General features: G+C 48.9%; 1 protein-coding gene across 1 annotated transcript in view; it reads left to right on the plus strand.

Moving 5' to 3' along the window:
• Window positions 1–20,578, plus strand: part of LOC147737202 (uncharacterized) — a 92,123-nt gene that overhangs the window by 7,588 nt on the left and 63,957 nt on the right. The window contains exons 2-3 of the mRNA XM_086919149.1: window positions 7,953–8,003; window positions 11,448–11,566. The gene's annotated coding sequence lies outside the window, so the exon portion shown is untranslated. The remainder of the gene's footprint in view (window positions 1–7,952; window positions 8,004–11,447; window positions 11,567–20,578) is intronic.

Below are 20,578 nucleotides of genomic sequence, written 5' to 3' on the forward strand. Positions count from 1 at the left end.
GCCTCAGATTCGAGTCCATTCGTCCTCAGGCTCTACGGTCCCCTACCATTGCAAACAAATATGCGCAGACGCTGCAGGATTCACTCGCCTCAGATTCAAGTCCATTCCTCCTCAGGCATTACGGTCACCTACCATTGCAAACAAATATGCGCAGACGCCGCAGGATTCACTCGCCTCAGATTCGAGTCCATTCCTCCTCAGGCTCTACGGTCACCTACCATTGCAAACAAATATGCGCAGACGCCGCAGGATTCACTCGCCTCAGATTCGAGTCCATTCCTCCTCAGGCTCTACGGTCACCTACCATTGCAAACAAATATGCTCAGACGCTGCAGGATTCACTTGCCTCAGATTCGAGTCCATTCCTCCTCAGGCTCTATGGTCACCTACCATTGAAAACAAATATGCGCAGACCCTGCAGGATTCACTCGCCTCAGATTCAAGTCCATTCCTCCTCAGGCTGTACGGTCACCTACCATTGCAAACAAATATGCGCAGACCCTGCAGGATTCACTCGCCTCAGATTCGAGTCCATTCCTCCTCAGGCTCTACGGTCACCTACCATTGCAAACAAATATGCTCAGACGCTGCAGGATTCACTCGCCTCAGATTCGAGTCCATTCCTCCTCAGGCTCTACGGTCACCTACCATTGCAAACAAATATGCGCAGACCCTGCAGGATTCACTCGCCTCAGATTCAAGTCCATTCCTCCTCAGGCTGTACGGTCACCTACCGTTGCAAACAAATATGCGCAGACCCTGCAGGATTCACTCGCCTCAGATTCAAGTCCATTCCTCCTCAGGCTCTACGGTCACCTACCATTGCAAACAAATATGCTCAGACGCTGCAGGATTCACTCGCCTCAGATTCGAGTCCATTCCTCCTCAGGCTCTACGGTCACCTACCATTGCAAACAAATATGCGCAGACCCTGCAGGATTCACTCGCCTCAGATTCGAGTCCATTCCTCCTCAGGCTCTACGGTCACCTACCATTGCAAACAAATATGCGCAGACCCTGCAGGATTCACTCGCCTCAGATTCGAGTCCATTCCTCCTCAGGCTCTACGGTCACCTACCATTGCAAACAAATATGCTGAGACGCTGCAGGATTCACTCGACTCAGATTCGAGTCCATTCCTCCTCAGACTCTACGGTCACCTACCATTGCAAACCAATATGCGTAGACCCTGTAGGATTCACTCGCCTCAGATTCAAGTCCATTCCTCCTCAGGCTGTACGGTCACCTACCGTTGCAAACAAATATGCGCAGACCCTGCAGGATTCACTCGCCTCAGATTCAAGTCCATTCCTCCTCAGGCTCTACGGTCCCCTACCATTGCAAACAAATATGCGCAGACGCTGCAGGATTCACTCGCCTCAGATTCGAGTCCATTCCTCCTCAGGCTCTACGGTCACCTACCATTGCAAACAAATATGCACAGACACTGCAGGATTCACCCGCCTCAGATTCGAGTCCATTCCTCCTCAGGCTCTACGGTCCCCTACCATTGCAAACAAATATGCGCAGACCCTGCAGGATTCACTCGCCTCAGATTCAAGTCCATTCCTCCTCAGGCTCTACGGTCCCCTACCATTGCAAACAAATATGCGCAGACCCTGCAGGATTCACTCGACTCAGATTCGAGTCCATTCCTCCTCAGGCTCTACGGTCACCTACCATTGCAAACAAATATGCACAGACACTGCAGGATTCACCCGCCTCAGATTCGAGTCCATTCCTCCTCAGGCTCTACGGTCCCCTACCATTGCAAACAAATATGCGCAGACCCTGCAGGATTCACTCGCCTCAGATTCAAGTCCATTCCTCCTCAGGCTCTACGGTCACCTACCATTGCAAACAAATATGCGCAGACCCTGCAGGATTCACTCGCCTCAGATTCGAGTCCATTCCTCCTCAGGCTCTACGGTCCCCTACCATTGCAAACAAATTTGCGCAGACCCTACAGGATTCACTCGACTCAGATTCGAGTCCATTCCTCCTCAGGCTCTACGGTCACCTACCATTGCAAACAAATATGCGCAGACACTGCAGGATTCACTCGACTCAGATTCGAGTCCCCTGCCACTTCTGACCAACCTCACTTCCTTCCTCCTGTGTCCCACGACGTGAGGGAGCCGAGGCAGAGAGCATGTCACATCCGGATATTCCACAGCAGGAGCAACTACTGGGACTACGGCGGTCACATCTGGATAATTATCCCGGCCACCCCCTACAGTGCCGCAGTGTGATTGACAGCCAGGAGCAACGACTGCTGAGGGTAGGCCCCGCCCCCGGTCATTGGCAGCGCACTGTGTGTCCGTTTAGCCGCGGGGCGCCGCAGGAGATAATTACAATGCAGCCTGCCTGGAGCCAGGCACGAGACTGCACAAGCTGCCTGGGCAGATACATTGTGGCGCTCGCAGCTGCCCCAGAGCTGAGAGCAGTCAGTGGATCTTCTTTAACTATTTATGAACTCTGACTCAGAGCCCAGCAAGCAGCTGCTGGCTGGCACCACCTCTCTCAGAGAAGCAGAGCCGGCGCACAGGTGCGTGCACAGGCGCCGCCGGTGGCACACAGCTGGCGAGCTGTAAATGCGTGACAATGATTTCAGTGCGGTGTTGCGGAACACCACTCTGAAATGCGTGATTGTCACATGTGATGCGTGATACTTGACAGGACTGGAGAAGATCGACTTGAATTCCGTTTTTGGCTTTCACCAGAGTAAAGGGGGGCAGCCCCGTCAATTGAAAGTGAAAGAACACACTTCCAGGCAGCAGCGACTGCGCCTCATTGTACCTGGGCCTGGGCCTGCACAGCATCATCTGATGTGGCTAAAACTCCCCCTAATATGCCTCAACCTCACTAGGGCCTCAGTAACCAGGTAGCGGTCAGCCAATGCCCATCAGGTAAACAAGCATTGGCATAGCCAGTAGGTCTCGTCTCTGGGACCTTATAAGTGTTTAGTTATCCAGCACAATATCCTTGGTGAAACAACATCAACTGTTGCATGGCTAAACAATTATAAGGTCCCAAAGGTGCAACCTATTGGCTATGACAATGCTTGTTTTCATTGGTTCCTGTTTGTGCCTTTTAGAGATTCATGCTTCTGTTTTGTCCTCCTGTCTAACTACTCCCGCCTTTTGATGATCTAGGTCACAGGTACTCACAAACATTTTCCCGGGGGCCTCAAAGTTTGGTCTATGGTGTGACCGAGGCCCGCACTGATGCCACCCTCACTTCACTCTACCACCCTCACTCTACCACTCTACCGCCCTCACTCTACCACTCTACCGCCCTCACTCTACCATTCTACTGCCCTCACTCTACCGCCTTCACTCTACCGCCCTCAGTCTACCACTCTACTGCCCTCACTCTACCGCCTTCACTCTACTGCCCTCACTCTACCACTCTACTGCCCTCACTCTACCACTCTACCGCCCTCACTCTACCGCCCTCAGTCTACCACTCTACCGCCCTCACTCAACCGCCCTTACTCTACCACTCTACCGCCCTCACTCTACCACTCTACTACCCTCACTCTACCGCCTTCACTCTACCGCCCTCACTCTACCACTCTCACACTACCACCCTCACTGTACCACTCTACCGCCCTCACTCTACCACCCTCACTCTACTGCCCTCACTCTACCACTCTACTGACCTCACTCTACCACCCTCACTCTACTGCCCTCACTCTACCCCTCTACCGCCCTCACTCTACCCCTCTACCGCCCTCACTCTACCACTCTACCACCCTCACTCTACTGCCCTCACTCTACCACTCTACCGCCCTCACTCTACCACCCTCTCTACCACTCTACGGCCTTCACTCTGCCCTCACTATACCGCCCTCACTCTACCACTCTACCACCCTCACGCCCTCACTCTACTGCCCTCACTCTACCACTCTACTGCCCTCACTCTACCACTCTACCGCCCTCACGCCCTCTCTGCCACTCTACCGCCCACACTCTACCGCCCTCACTCTACCACCCTCACTATACCGCCCTCACTCTACCACTCTACCACCCTCATGCCCTCCGCTGCTCTCTTCCACCCTGCCTCCTTCTCTAACTCCCTGTTCTCTTCTCTTCGCCTGTGCTGATCTGCTGCTCTCTTCCATCCTGCCTCCTTCCTTAACCCCCTGTTTTCTTCTCCTGCGCTAATCTGCTGTTCTCTTCCACCGCCTCTTTCTCTAACTCCCTGTTCTCTTCTCCTATGCTGATCTGCTGCTCTCTTCCACCCGCCTCCTTCTTTAACTACATGTTCTCTTCTCCTGTGCTGATCTGCTGCTCTCATCCACTTGTCCTTGACTGCAAGCCAGAGAGCAGATGGTCTCTGTTTTACACAAGATAGTTCCTCTTTTTGACTCTTGTGGTTCAGCCAATTCCCAGAACCAGCAAGATAGTTCCTGTGCCAATCTTTGGAGAGGAGCTGTGTCTCCTGGAGGAGGCACACATCTGCCTCCATGTTATCCAGGTAGGAAAGGATGGACCTCCTTTTATTGGGATTGTTGAGACCTCTCGCATTGAGAGTGAGAATTTTCAGTGTGGGCTGGGAAATAGTGTGTCATAGTGAGTGCACTAGCTTTGGCCAGTATTTGGGTCCCTGTGATCCCTCTTCCCCCTGAGCTCCCAACGTCTGCCTGGCCTTCATTGCACTTTGATCCTCTCTTCAATGCCTTTAACCTGCATACCCGTTCTCCACCCTCCCCTCCCCTCCCTAACCCCAACTTAGAAACCCATTAACCTCAAATTGTCCAGGGCCCGCCTTTCATGCGTGTGCGTCCTTGGAAGTCGGAATAGTTGGGAACGTGTGTGGCCAGTTCCCCGTGTCTCTACACTCCCCGTGTCTCTACGCTCCCCGCAGACTTCTTCGCCGCCCACCCAGCCTTACAAATGTCACTTATCTATCCCTCAGTCGTTCACGGTGTCATCATGAGAGAATGTCTCCTTCGACAATGTCTCCAGCACTACCATTCTTTCTTGTGCCATGGTCTTGGGGTCCGGTCTCGTCGCTCGCTCTGTGCTATGCCTCCTGTAGAGCTTATGCCATCTTTCTCGAGGAGTTTTGGTCTGTGGGCCCTCTGTCTCCTCCTGGATTGGATTCTCGACGCCCAGCACCTGGCAAGTGTCCTGCATGGATCTGAGCTGGAGGAGTTTGCCCTGCCATATGAAAATCAGGGTGACCCAAAGAATACAGTATTCCTTGATTTCGAAGACGCACGGCTGCCACTTGGAACATCCAACACTTTTGAAGGGGTATTAGAGCCAGGTCCTGGTACAAAGCTATGGAGTCGGCCTAATATCTTAGTGTTGCTTGTCCCTGGCAGCCCGTAGTATTCACTCTTTTAGTTGAAAGTCTGGAATGTAAGCCAACATATCCGGTGGGGGCACCCAGTATGTTCCTGAAGAGACCCTGCAGGTCTTGTGTGATGTCTGGCCCTTCTTCTTTAGGGGGAACTCCCTTAACGCGGATGTTGTTTCGCCAAGACAGATTCTCCAGGTCTTCTGTGTGTGCCTGGAGATCGCTATGTTGAGCCTTGAGCCCGAGTGTCTCTTGCTGTAGATGCTCCATCTCCTCTTCCCGGGCTTGCTCCTGATCCTCAATGGAGGCCACGCGGTCCCAAATGGCATCGACGTCCGGCCTTATCATAAGGCGGGACTTTGATGCCGTTTGGTAACGTGTGGCCTCCATCGGTTATCTCCTTCATCTCCCCCGCTATGTCCCTTTTCAGCATCTGCAAGTCGCCTCGTAATGCACCAAATAGCGACTCTAAAAAGGCGCGGGTAACTGGGGCTTCAGAGGTGTCTGCATCTTGGCTAATTTGTGTCATTGGGGAGATCCTCCCTTCTCCTCTGCCGGTCATCAGGAGCTTGGTCAGCATATTTTTTAGATTCTGATCCTTCTTGCTTCTCTCTGAGGACATGGCTGCTATATCTCTTACCACACCACCAGACCGGCCTGCCTTGTTGTGGGGGTCCCAGCCCCAGTGGGTGGCTTTCATCGGGTTTTGTCCTCCAGCTGAGCTCCAATACACTGTTGCATGATGGTGAGGGCCAGAGGTGTCACTCCCTTTCAGTCTCGCCTGGGCCTTGCTACCATCGACCATCTGCTATTGCCCTGCTGGGCATCTGCTGCTTGTTCTCAATAGTGAATTTGAATTTGAATTTAAAAACATTTATATAGCGCACTTATACCATGCGGTTTCATGGCGCTTCAGATTGCGAGTGGGGCAAGCGAGGAGAGTTAGGCAGCAAAAGCACGAGAGAAAAGGAAGGTTTTAAGGTTTTTCCTGAATTCAGTGTAGGAGGGTGTTGTGCGAAGTGCCGCGGGCAGGGAATTCCAAAACACAGGGGCCAGAACAGAAAACTTGGTGCCGCCAGCCTTTTTCTTTTTGAATCGGGGAACAGTTAGGAGGGCCAGGTGGGAGGAGCGAAGTACTCTCCCTGGGGTGTAAGGCTTGATAGCCGAGCAGATGAACTCTGGTGCTGTACCCATTCTAGCCTGAAAGGTGAGGCACCCAAGTTTAAACAGGGCCCGCTCTTTCACCGGCAGCCAGTGCAGTGCCTGCAGTAAAGGGGTGGCCCGATGGTATTTAGGCAGGCCATAAATAAGTCGGGCCGCCTGGTTCTGCACTAGTTGCAGCCGGTGAATGGCGTAGGCGGGCGCGCCATTGTAAATGATGTTGCCGTAATCGAGGCGCGACAACACCATCGCCAGCACTATGATCTTTAGAGCGGGGAGAGAAAAGAACCGAGAGATCTTCCTGATGGTTCTGAGGGAGAAAAAACAGGAGGAAACAACAGAACTAACCTGTGAGTGAACAGAAAGAGAGGGATTGAGAAAGATACCAAGGGTTTTGACTTTGGGGACCGGGAGTGGGGGAGCACCGAGTGGGGAAGGCCAGTGAGAAGGGGACCAGGGACTGCAACCACCTCCGGTCTAAGTACTTTGCGCCCAAACCTGTCGTAAATCCCCCTGTAGGCCAGCAGCCCTATCTGAGCCTGGAGCACTAGATGTCTTCTTGGACCACTAATTCTAATTCCTGCACTTTGTGCTTGCAGGCCATGGCCTCCGGTTTCCTCTGACTTGGCAGTCAACTCCAGAGTGACTAATCCATGCCCGGGCCCCCTCATCCATTGGCCCTTGTGATTCTTACAGCGTTACAGTTCATATCTCATTCCCCTTAATGGATTTTGTCATTTTAGTGTCATTTTGTTCAATACATTTTACTTAAATTTTTCTATTTCCGTTTGGGTTTTTTATTGTTTTGCATTTTGACTTTTACTTTTTTGGTTTCTGCATAAATATTTTACATATTACCTTAAGTTAAGCCTGCCTGTTCGGTGCTTAGGTACCAGGGGGTTGATCCTAGATTAATTGAACGGCTTTGAAAGTTCACTCTGACAATGGTTGTGATTGTTCCTCATCTACAACAAATAATAATTCAGTTTCTTACAGAAACTATCTGAAATTATCTGCAAAACAGGCAGTTGATAACCTACCAGGGTTGAAACACCCTGTGGACAAACTGGAATGTGGGACTAGTATTGTGTGGCAATAGAACCTCTACAAAATATTCAGCTTGCAGATGAACCAAGAATCACGCTTGAATGTCACACCCTTTTAAAACAAGGTAGTCAGGAAAGTGTGAAGAATATATTGCAGCTCTTTGTATTTTGACAGCCCAAGCAAATTTGAGAACAGAGTGGATGTATGTAGCAGAGACGAGTCTGTTCACCCAATGTGAGTGGTGATATCCGCTCTGCTGATCTGCCTGAAGTTATGATGCCGCTGACAGTAGCGTGTCTGCTAAAAGCGATGGCGTGACTGGTGGAACTATAAAGCCAAATAAGAGAAAGTTATCTTCTGACACCACAGTCTTCGTGACTGAGACCAGTAACACTGAAGACTCTGAGACTCACAGTAGTATTTTCTCCTTTCAGAGCGTTATCACTGCAGATGGAGTGAAGCCAAGAAGTGAGCACATTACTAAGGTATCAACAAAGTTTAATATTGTTCATTTGTATTAACTCTTTTGCAGTATTTGGAAATGCATTTTCTAGTTTTGTTGCTTTTTGTTTAGTTTTTTCTTGTAGGCTGTTACCTGTGGTTTAAAGGGAACAATGTTGTTGTGTGTGACCTTAATGCTGCAGTTTCCATGTCATTACCATCATTTGCTTACCTTGGAGAATCTCCAGGGTGGAGGAGGTTTGCTGTTTCACAGTTTTTTCTTCAGCTTCTGGGCAGTTGTCGCTCTGTGGCGATCTGTGGTCCTGTTTCTCTGCTCTTCTTGTAGTAGCTCCTATCAGAGCTTCATCCTCCCGCCAACGAAAATAAGATGCCAGGCATCACCCAGCACACAGCACAGCCTATGTTGGGCTAAGTCCATCTGCTCGGCGCAGTTAGAGCGAGGAAAAAAGTTCTCCAGACCCATCAGGCTGTGAATGTAACCTAAGGGCTTAAGATGAAATGTAGAGCCTACCTCCTTCCTGAGTGGCTCCAGTCTGCTGTGTGCAGACCCGATAGCTGGCAGCACCCTGGAGTATGTATGTATAAATCAGATTATGTTGGAAGTAACCTGCAATATAGTAGCAGGCAGCACCCTGCCATAGAGTAGGATTTCTCATAGTGTTTTATTTCCTGGCACATTAATGGAGATAGTCTTTTAACAGGCAGAAGAACAACACTGACCCTACATTTATCTGGGGTTGTCTTTAAAATTACGTACACATTAGGAATGGCATTTCGTTCTGCTGGAATAATAACACAAAATATCTTGCACTCTATGTTGTTGCATGGATTTTTGGCTGCAATGCATTCAATGTTTCATTCAAACATGCTTTCTACAGGGCACATACATGATTTGCTGCTGTAGAGAAATAATGCTCCTGTGTACTGTTGCAGACTTCTTGATTTCTCTTTCAGCTCTTCATAGTAAAACCTTTCAATTTTTGACTCAATCATTTGGCAGAAACATAACTTAGTACCATTAAAATAGTTGTGATGGGGAACATTCATGTGGGTTAGGACTGGCTCGACCAGAGTGCTTGCTGACTTGGAGGAGTATGGAGTTGACCACCTTGCCTGGTCCGGTGTGGAACCAAGCCAGCGATGCTTTGCTGCAGGCTCATTTGCCCTGATAGCTGGTCAACAGTTTGAGGAGGAGGAGGTGAAAAGCTGGCTAAGTGTGCCATGAGGCTGGCAGTTCAGTACATCCCTGAGAAGTGAGCTTTGAGTCGATGTAGTGTTCCTCTTATACCATAAGCAATTCACCCTCTCCAAAGCCTCAAGAATTCCTGAGTGTGAAGGTGGCTGATTCTGATTGGGTGCTTGATTGTCCATGTTTGTCAGTAGTTAATGAAACACGCCCAGACGTTTAATCTCTTCAGTTGACACAAGCTGCAATATAAGTTTCTTTGTCGTTGCAAAAAAATATGAATGGCCAACGAGCCTCTGTAGGTCAAAGTTCGGAAGGGCTGGGGAACTGTCATTCATCTCACTGCTAAGTGAGCCATGTCATGCTTCATCTCCGTCAGGCCTCTGATTTTAACCAACATCGCTCCTTGGTTGTCACCTACCCAGTCGGTCCTTAGACAGACTTCCTTTCGTCTCTATGGTTATGTCTTCCCTTATCCTCACTTTCTCACCTCTCCTACCCCCCACTACTTTCTCTCTCCTTTCTCTCTTCTCCTAATGTATTGCTGATTGTTTGATATTATGTTTACTTGTTGATCTTTTTCTGGTATATTTTTGCACCTCCTTTCTTCTCGCCTGTCGGCTCCTCCAGCATCCTCCCTCTATCTATATCTCTCCTTCTCTCCTCTCTCAATTTATTTGAGACTGAACTATTTTGTCTGATGCCCGATGGAGCTACTTGGTTTAGCTATAGGGGAGATGGGCCGTGGTCGATTCCCTCCTTAGTCGTCACCTACCCAGTCGGTCTTTTGACAGACTTCTTTTCGTCTCTCCTTATTGTCTCTTTCCTTATCATCCCTTTCTCACCTCCCCTGCCCCCTCCACTACTTTTCTCTTTCCTCTCTCTTCTCTCCTCTCCTAATTGTATTGCTTATGTTTTGAATGGTTTGTGTGATTGTTGAACTTTTTCTGTTACATTGTTGACTCTCATGTAAAGCGCTCTGATACCTCCGGGTCTAGCCAGCGCTATATAAAAGAAATGAACCTGCGGCTGCTGAAATATGTGCTCCCTCTTCCCCCAACCTTCCCCCCCCTGCGCTCCTACTCTTTCCAGCTTCTGTCCTCTGCCCTCGCTTGTGCCTGTCCTTTGTCCCCACCCTGTTTTTCTGTGAACCTCTTCCCTCGCCACCTGAGACTGAACTATTTTGTCTGATGCCCGATGGAGCTACCTGGTTTTAGCTATAGGGGAGATGGGCCGTGGATTCCCTCCTTGGTCGTCACCTACCCAGTCGGTTTTTAGACAGACTTCCTTTCATCTCTACGGTTGTCTCTTCCCTTATCCTCACTTTCCCTCCTCCTCTACCCCCACTACTTTCTCTCTCCTTTCTCTCCGCCCCTAATTGTATTGCTGATTGTTTGATATAATGTTTACTTGTTGATCTTTTCTGGTTTATTGTTGAACCACATAGTTACACTTCCTTTCGTCTCTCCTGTCGTCTCCTACCGCATCCACCCTGTATTTATGTCTCTCCTTCCCTCCTCTCTCAATGTATTGAGACTGAACTATTTTGTCTGACGCCCGATGGAGCTACTTGGTTTAGCTATAGAGGAGATGGGCCGTGGATTCCCTCCTTGGTCGTCACCTACCCAGTCGGTCTTTAGGCAGACTTCTTTTCGTCTCTCCTTATTGTCTCTTCCCTAGCTCCTATCCTCTCTCCCCTGAATCTCTCCCCTTGTCTGCCCTGGGATCACACCTTACTGGACTTTGGACGTTGCCTTGACTCGTCTACCGGTTTGTGTCCCCAACACCCTTCCTCTCCTCTTCCCATGCTGTGTCTCTCACCCACCCCTCCCCTTTCCCGTCCTCATTATCTGTCTACTTCCCGTGCTCCAACCCCCCCTTCCCGGAATCTCTCACCTTGCCTGCTTTTCCCCTTACGTATTTGTGCTTATTGTTTATCTCGACCTTACATGTAACTATGTTGCCATTCTCTAAGAACTGTGTAACCTTTGTAATGATGTAACCTGTAACTATGATCTGATGCTCATGTAAAGCGCTCTGATACCTCCGGGTTTAGCCAGCACTATATAAAACTTTTTAAAAAATAAATAAATAAATAAATAAAAAATACAACTCACATAAGCAATAGTGGTGTAAGGTGTCACACATGACCTGGGACAACATCCGATTCAGCACACCCAGTTCCATTTTTTAAGTATTTGACACAATATTGAATTTATAATCTTTGTTTTTTATGGTCATGAGTCACCAGAATACTAAAAACGTGTCTTTTATTTTCAAGGTCAATTATGTAATGGTCACCAGCTTGGAAGCTCGGTTAATTCTTCAGTATTTGTCATTGATCTCCATGTGTGGCTAGTTTGGGTCTGCTCCCTGCATCGATCCTGATAACTCGCACAGGTAAGGAGCTTGTAGCAGCAACATGATAACCCCATACTCGTCTGTAAGAAGTGCGCTCGAAGGCAGGTATCCGATCATTTTTGTGAAACAAGGAAGGGCCAATATCTGCTATGTACATTTGTTAAAATAAAACAGTCAAATTACAGTATACTGTTCCGGAGGTTCGTTCCAGAGACATTATCCGTAACTGAACGCAGACACCCTAGGAAGCATGTGCTTTTAAGACAAGTTGCGTTTACTCACCTGAAGGTGACATGCTTCATCATTGGGCTATACTCCTCACCACCACTACAATGCCTGGCCGGCACCACAAGAGGGCACTTTGTCGCAGATGTTATTTTTTTTAAAAATTCTTTTTATTAAACACAAACAAAAATAATACACTTACAATAAATGCACTGAGCCGCAATCTGCATTACAAATCTGTTCACATCTTCTCGTTCCATAAGGATCAACAATAAGATTTATATTCGGGATCAGGGATCCACCAGCACCTCCGGGTCTTCCATGGCCACCGGGGGAGTGCATATTTCACCCCTGTAAGCATTCCAGGGCCCCCAAATCTTCCCCCATTTCTGGGGACTACCCCGTGCCACATCCACAGCCCGCTCTCTGAACATGCACCAATCCAAATCATCCATCCATTTCCCGACTGTCGGTGGCTGAACCGCCCCCCACAGCTGAGCTATATTACGCTTCGCAATACTACGAGCCAGTGTGGCCCACGTCTTTCCATAAGACGTAAAATCAGTCGGGTCCCAGACATTCAGGATGCAACGCCTCGCTTCCAACTCAAACCCCACTCCCCACACCTCCCTCACCTTGGCATGAATAGCTGACCAATACCCCTGAATGAGAGCACAATCCCACAATACATGAAAAAAAGTTCCTGACTCACCACCCCCTCACCTGCACTCGCCACTCACAGCCAAACCCATTCTTACCAACCGGGGGCCGGTCACGTAACAGCGATGGAGAATCTTTAATTGGACCAGCCGAAGCCTCATCTGAATGGCAACGACCCTCGTAGAGGCCACTGCCTCCCTCCAGTCCTCCTCATCCAGGAGCAAACCATCCGCCGTCCACTGGTCTCTCAGGGCCACCAAGGGATCCTCCGCATGGTTAATTAGTTTTTTGTAGATCAGAGAAATCGTTTTCGTCGGAAGATGACCATCTAGTACACGATCCTCCAGCGGGGAGGCCTCCGGAGGCGCCACGCCAAGGGGGATATTAGCTAGCAGCGCATGCCTAATCTGAAGATAGCGAAACCTCTCGCTCCCGTGCATCTGATATCGTTCCTGCAGGGTCTCAAATGGGAGGATACCATCCGTTCCCCATAGATCCCCAACTCAGGAGATCCCAATTAGGTCCCATTTATCGAAACCCTTTGATTTCCATAGGCTGACAAAAACGGTCCGAGTTCCAGAGGGGTGTTGCCAACGTGATCTTCCCCTCCCACCCAAGGGAGCGGTTAGCCTCATGCCAGACCCCAACAGCCACCGCCGTTGGTCCCACCGCCGGAAAACGTCCTCGCCTAGCATACAGCGCCCTAGTAAAGTCCCCTCCAGGAATCTGGCCACGGTCCATAATGTAGCCGGGGTCTAGTGGCGAGCCATACACAGCCTGGTTAACCGCCACCAGCTGTGACGCCCAATAATACTTCCTGATATTGGGCAGGCCAATCCCGCCATTATACCACGGCAGCGTCAATTTCGCATACGCAATTCGGGGCCTCCCCTCCCAGAGAAGTTGTCTCTGGAGAGATTCGACCACCTTAAAGTACGACTACGGAACCGGGTCCATAGAATTCTGGAGTGCATAAAGAAAATGAGGAAGAGCCATCATTTTGAACAAAACAGCTCGGCCAAGAAGGGAAAGAGGAAGTGACCTCCAGCGTTCCACATCACGCCTGGGCCGAACCAACGGAGGCAACAGGTTATTAGAGTACCTGCTACGGGGGTCCAAGGATATAAAAATGCCTAGATATTTAAAACCTGCGACCTCCAACTTAACCGGACAGCGCGGGGGGACCTCCGGGGGATCACCGCTCAATACAAACAGGACCAACTTCGTCAAATTACTAGAAAAGCCTGAGTACCTACTGAAAACCTCCAGGACATCCAGAAATGCCAAAAGCGAAGCTCGAGGAGAGGACAAATGCAAAAGAATATCATCTGCATAGAGAGATATCTTGTCCTCCCAGTCTGGCGTCCATCGGAGCCCCCTGATCGACCTATCCCAACGAACCCAGGCCGCTAGCGGCTCAAGCGCCAGTGCAAAAAGCAACAGGGAGAGAGGACAGCCCTGCCTGGTGCCTCTCACCAACACGAAATCTGACGACGTGTGATTATTGATGACTACTTGGGCCAGTGGACCAGAATACAGGAGGCGAACCCAAGAAATGAACTCCGGGCCTATCCCCAACTTACCAAGGGCAGCAAACAGATAAGGCCACTCCACCCTGTCGAAGGCCACAGTGGCATCCAAAGAGAGCAATATTGTCGGCTCGTGTATTTGCGAAGCCCCACCAATTACCCCGTGTAACCTGCGCAAGTTGAGAGCTGTGTTACGGCGGGGCATAAAACCCGATTGGTCGGGATGCACCAGTGTAGTAATCACCTTAACCAGGCGGTTTGCCAACAACTTCGCCAAAATTTTAGGTTCGGCATTCAACAAAGAGATCGGCCTGTAGGATGAACACTCAGTCCTCGGCTTACCCTCCTTATGGAGGACAATAATATTCGCCACACGCTGATCATATGGAAGCCGTCCTCTCCCCCTACTCTCCACAAACATACCCTTGACAAAGGGAGCCAGCTTATTCGCATTGACTTTGTAAAGCTCAATAGGAAGCCCATTCGGGCCTGACGCTTTACCTGAACAAACCCCCCCTGATCGCCTGCGCCACCTCATCATTGGTGAGGGGAGAATCGAGGAATCCCCTGTCGTCGTCTGAAAGAATAGGCATCGGGATATCCCTAATCATATCTGCTTTCTCGGCCTCCGAATAGGGACACTCGGCCGCCTAGACCTTCTCATAATATCTGCCGAAGACGTTCACAATTTCTTGCGGGTCAGTGACCCTGTCAGCCCCGGGGGACCGCAGCACCAGAACTAGCCGGGACGCCCAATCCCCCCTCTCCAACCAAGCAATCAGCTTCCCCGCCTTATCACCATGCTCATATATTCTACTCTGGGTATTGGCCAATTGTCTTTTAGCATTATCACGGGCCAAGTACCTGTATTCATCCTTAAGGAGAGACAATATTATCTACTTTAGCCTCTGTAAAATCTCTGGGTGATCCACTGGACACTCTGCACACTATACCTCTTTTTGGTATAGTATAGTGAGAGTCGGCTCCCCACGCTCAAGTACTCACACACACTCAGACATAGACAGACAGACACAGACACACACACTCTCTCTCGCACGCATTCTCACACATACCCACCCTACCTCACATCAGAAACATATATTTAACTTCTAAATGACATTTTCAACTAGGAACATTAGTAAATCGGTTCATGCAGAATTCAAAAGATCCTACTTGTAAGGATATCTGAGCAGTCATCCCCATGACAGGAAAAAAGAAATACAAATGAATGAATAAAATGCTTTAGGAGGCTGAGGGTGCATGTGGAGTTAGGGGAAGATCACAGCACCACTGATTGTGAGGCGTGCCAACTGTTGAAGCAGAAGTCGCGGCTGGAGCGCTGGAAGCAACTACTCTCGGCAGCATCTCGCAAGATCGGCTTCATCCCCTCGATCAGCCTCCGCAGACTGTTTCAGAAGCAGCCGTCCTCATCAGCATCCTCAACCCTCTCCGATGTCGCACGAGCGTCGCTCCCCGGTGGATAAGTGTCGCAGCTTGTCCCCGGGGGCTGGTGTTCGGCCTGCCGGGGGCGTGGGCTCTCCGCTGGTGATGCGGCCCGCGTGTCGTTCTCCTATCCACCGTTTCCCGGTGAGGGGGGCGTCGAGAACCCAGATGGAGACATATACAGCGGCTTTGCAGGCCTCTTTGGCGTCTCCTCCTCCTTCCCCTTCTGGGACGTCGGCGAATCCCTTGCATCGCGCGGGGCCCTCCGCTTCGCCCCAGTGCCAACTGGCTCGGCTCCTTCGGGGGTCCCTCCTTCAGACCACGGCACCTCTGCCTCGCCTCAAACTCCTGTGGGAGTCCCTGTAGTGTCGCCGGAGGTCCGCGGGGCTCGGGTTGCATTCCCGAGCCCCACTCGGCCCTCTAGACAGGCGACGGCCTTGTCCATGGCTGAGCTGCGCCACAGGTGTCAGTAGACCCCCACGTCCCCCTCTGGGTCGAGGCTGGACGGGGACCCTTTGTTCCCCTCTCGGCCCTCCACGCAGGCGGCTGCCTTGACGGAGGTCTATCAGCCCTGGCGGCGCCACATGGGTCGGCGGACCACCTACGTCACATTCTGGGTCGAGGCTGGCGGAGGGCTTCTTGTCACTCCCCTGGTCCTCTCGTCCCTCCACACAAGCGGCACTTGAATTACTCCTTTTGCAAGCATATATAGCTTTTGCCCACAACTATTGCTTTTCTTTCATTTTGTCCTTCCAGACCATTCTCCTTACTCCTGTATTTATCTTTTTAAGCTTTACTCTGTAAATTAAATTAACTGGGAACTTTTTTACCAATCTCATGATTCTGTAAATTTTTTTTTTTGAATTGATGGCTTTCAAACAACATTTTCACCAATGAACATGCTGTTTTTTTTCCTCCACTGACCTTTATTAGCATATTATTGAGATTGACTGGTAATTAATTGCTTTGTGAAGAGAGACCATTTTTCTACAGCATTCGAATAATCTCCTTCGAAGTGAAAATCAACAATTGCCTGCGCAGTGTTTGTAATAGAATCTTTGTTGTTATCTGACCAATTAAGTTTCTTATATTTTACTGTTGTTATTTCACCCGGAAGTGTTGTATAGTTTTCATATCTTAGGCCATTTAGGTTTAACTCAATTATTTGTTGATTGTTGTCGCTTATATTTATTCCCTCTATCTGATAAGACAAAATTTTATGAAATAGATTATGAAATTGCCTCCCGTTCACGCTGCATTGTGGGACCTCGAGAGCTCTCCTAGAGAGGCAAGATGGACGCGGGCTTCTTCCGCGGTACAAGTGCCGAGCAAGAGAATCGTTTCAGCAACAAACAGAAGAAGCTTTTGAACAGCTAAAATTTGCAGAATGCCTGGAAACAAAGGAGACATGGTCACGGTTAATATGGAAGTTATCAAGCCATTAATAACTAAGCGAATTACTGAAATTCTGGGATTTGAAGACAATGTGTTAATTTACTGGGTTTTTAAATGGTAAGAATGCCAGAGAATTCATGGGAGAGCTTTGGCCGCTTCTTTTGAGTGCTCAAGAAAATATTGCTGGCATACCCACTGCTTTTCTGGAACTGAAGAAAGAGGAAATTAAACAGAGAGAGATTGAGCAAGAAAAGCTGGCGTTTTTAAAGAAGCAAGATGAAGAGAAAGATATAAAAAGGACAAAGAAGATCGAGAAATGAGGGGTTGGGACCGAAGATCCAGAAGTCCATGAAGACGCAAATCCAGGTCGTCTTCCCCGCGGAGAAGATCTCCTGGAAGAAGAGAGCGAAAACACAGCCATTCACGATCTCCTCGGCACAGATCAAAGAGTCGCAATCCTAGTCCTATGCCTGAAAAGAGAGAACCAGAACCTCCCGAACCTGAGCCTTCTATGTTAATAAGGGAGCCTTCTGTTCAGGAAGCAACTTCAACCAGTGACATTATTAAAGTTATGCAACATGAACCTACCCCAGACATCAAGCAAGAACCACCCCCAGAGCAAAGTATTAAAATAGAGATGGAGAAGAAGCCCCGGGCCAGTTCTCGATCACGTTCTAAGTCCCGGTCAAGGTCACATTCACCTCCTCATTCCAGATCTCAGCAGCACCACAGGTCACGCTCCAGGTCCTATTCACCGAGGAGGCGTTCAAGCCCAAGGCGAAGGTCGTCTCCTCGCCAACGTAGTCCTCCCAGGCGCCCTCCACCTCCTCCTAAACACAGGAGAAGTAGAACCCCAGTCAGAAGAAGACGCCATTCATCAGCTTCTTTATCTGGCAGCAGTTCGTCTTCCTCTTCTTCACGTTCAAAGACTCCGCCTCCTCCAAAGAAACCATCAAAGCGAATTTCATCATGTCCTCCTCAAAAGCCCCGCGGGTCACCTTCTGGATGCCCCCCTAGAAGGCGGCACAGGCCATCTCCACCTCCTAGCCCCCCTCAAAAAGAACCCAGATCTCCCTCGCCTCAGCAATCCAGTTATCAAAGGAAAGGTCGCAGCTCGGTGTCTCCAGGACCAAAACACAAAATCCTAGAAAAAAGATCTTCACCACCTCAAGCTCCAAAAACGAAAAGAGTGGAATTGTCAGAATCTGAAGATGACGAAGGGAGTAGAATGGCAGCAGCAGATTCTGTGACAAAGACGGCAGTATAAATGACAAAATAGGCAGTCTTCATCTGGTACAGATTCTGGTTCATCTGAAGAGAGACCTAAAAGAAATGTGAAAAATGGTGAAATGGCACGTCATTCAGGCTCAAGGACTTCATCACCTTCACGAAGATGTCAAAAAGAGTTCTCTCCTACAATGCAGCAAATGGGAACGAGGTGTCAGTCTCCTGTGCCTAAAAGACGACGAAGAAGCCCATCCCCACCTCCAGTAAGAAGGCGCCAAACTCCTTCACCTCCACCTCCTCCACTTCGATCAGCTTCACCTCTCAGGTGCAGGACACCATTTCCTCCTCCACGGAGGTGCTCCCCTTCTCCAAGAAGGTATTCTCCACCAATACAGAGAAGGTATACTCCTTCACCGCCTCCCAAAAGAAGAACTGTTACACCCGCACCTCCACCACTTCTTAAAAGAAGACTATCTTCATCTCCACTTCCAAAACATAGCATTTCTCGATCTCCACCTCCAAAACAAAGAATTTCTCTAGTGGCAAAGAGACACTCTCCTTCGTTATCTTCAAAACATAGAAAAGCATCCCCTCCAAGCAGGTCAAACCGTGAAATGCGATCCCCACTGCAGAACAAAATGCATTCGCCTTCCCCTCGGTCAAGACCTCCCCGTATCTCTCCAACTCCTCCTCCCCCTCTTCGCAGAGGACCTTCTCCTTCACCCCCGAGAAGACAGCAATCACCATCTCCAATCACTAGGCCCATCAGGAGAGTGTCATGGACACATGAACCTAAGAAGATTAAAAGGGCTTCTCCTAGTCCGCTGCCTGTGAGGAGAGTGTCTTCGTCTAGATCCGTCTCAGGATCACCAGAGCCACCACCTAAAATGATGCTCCCACCCCCATCACCATCCAGATCACGATCTCCCTCGCCAACGTGGTCACCCGCACCACCAGCAAAGAAAGCTCAAAGTGCTTCACCAAGTTCGTCTCCTGTAAGGACTTCTGACCAAGAAGGTGGCAAGATGAAAAAGAAGGTTAAAAAGCACAAGAAACACAAGAAGCACAAGAAAGAAAGGGGTTCTAATGCAGAGAGGGCACCTAGCCCTCCTGCTTCATTGTTGGAAAGAGGAGAAATGGACGATGATAATTTACCAATAGTGGAGAAGTGTGGCTCAAGTGGTTGGAGCGGCAGACCCTGATGCAGAGGTCTGGCCCGGACCAGGGTTCAATTCCCCGCCTCGGCGGGTCTTGGGCTCAAATTTCCCCGGACCTGACAATTCTCGCCTCGGTGCCTATTCCAATCATGGAGTCCCACTCTGTAACTCTGGGCAATAGCTTGCTTAATCTCCACAACGGCCCCTCGCAGCGGGATGCCTGGCTTTCACCTTGGGGATGCCCAGTAATGGGTTATGTCGCAGGGGAATACCAGGACGGGTTCCCTAAGCAAGCGCTGGGACGCTTTCGGGCAGCCATGCGCTCTACAAATCAAATTTCATTTCATAAAGGGTTCTGAAAGTGATGGTGAGGAAAAGCTTGATGATTTAGAATAACACCTGCGAGAAAAGGCCTTGAGGTCTATGAGAAAGGCTCAAGTGTCACCACAGCCTTAGCCGCCATGAACTGAAATATTTGATATAATGTATATTTTATTTGGTTTCTATTCCTCAAATTTCTGTTTCAGTTTCTAAAATGTGTTTCAGCTTTAGATTATAACGTATGTTGTAATGGGTAGAGGTGAACAATATTAAAAACAAATAATAAAATGGGCATGGATTTCCATCAGTGTCCACAGTGTACTAGCGATATCCTTTCACTCACCATAGTTGTAACTTCCATAAAATTAGGGTACTTCAATAACCAATGATTTATATGGAATATAAACATGCCAAGGAGCTTACAAAAACATTATTTATGAAGTCTGATAACAAGTTGGACACACATCGGAGTATGATAAAAAAATATAAAATGATTCTGTTGAACTCTGGTTCTTACACATGTTTGAGATTGAAACCACTGGTTAAAATTTCAAGTCAACAAACTATTTGAATAAAAAATGTGTGTAATGTTGACTGTATTAAAGTGAATCAGGTTTGTACTTTCTGTTTATCATAAAATGAAAGATTTGAGATTGCCAGAACACTGTGGGTTTTCTCTTTGTAACAAGTTGATTTGAAGCACTGGAATTTAATTTGTATTTGTATTTTTTAAAGGAGAGTTTGCTCGTTCCCAAAGGGACTCCTAACATTACATTAATCTGTTCACTACAACTGCTTTGTTACCTCCTCCATGTTGTTTGATTGCGGTTTTTTCAGACTATCTATGTGTCAGAGCTGTGGGTTTTAAAGGGCAAATAGATGGACGTGGACAGTGAATATTGTTGCATTTTGTAACAGGAGCTGTATAAAACTTGGGAATTAAACAAAGTAAATTTCATAATTTTAGAAAGCTTGGAATATTTGCTTGTGAGTTTTTAATGCCGTTTTTAAAGTGGCTCGGGTTTATTTCAATGAGTGCCTGCGGTATGCCAGAGGTGTGCTACAGATCGTGCGCAAGTTAAGCTCAACTAGTG

Source organism: Lissotriton vulgaris, chromosome 1_1 (genome assembly GCF_964263255.1).
Source record: "Lissotriton vulgaris chromosome 1_1, aLisVul1.2, whole genome shotgun sequence".
In the NCBI taxonomy this organism is placed as follows: Eukaryota; Metazoa; Chordata; class Amphibia; order Caudata; family Salamandridae; genus Lissotriton; species Lissotriton vulgaris.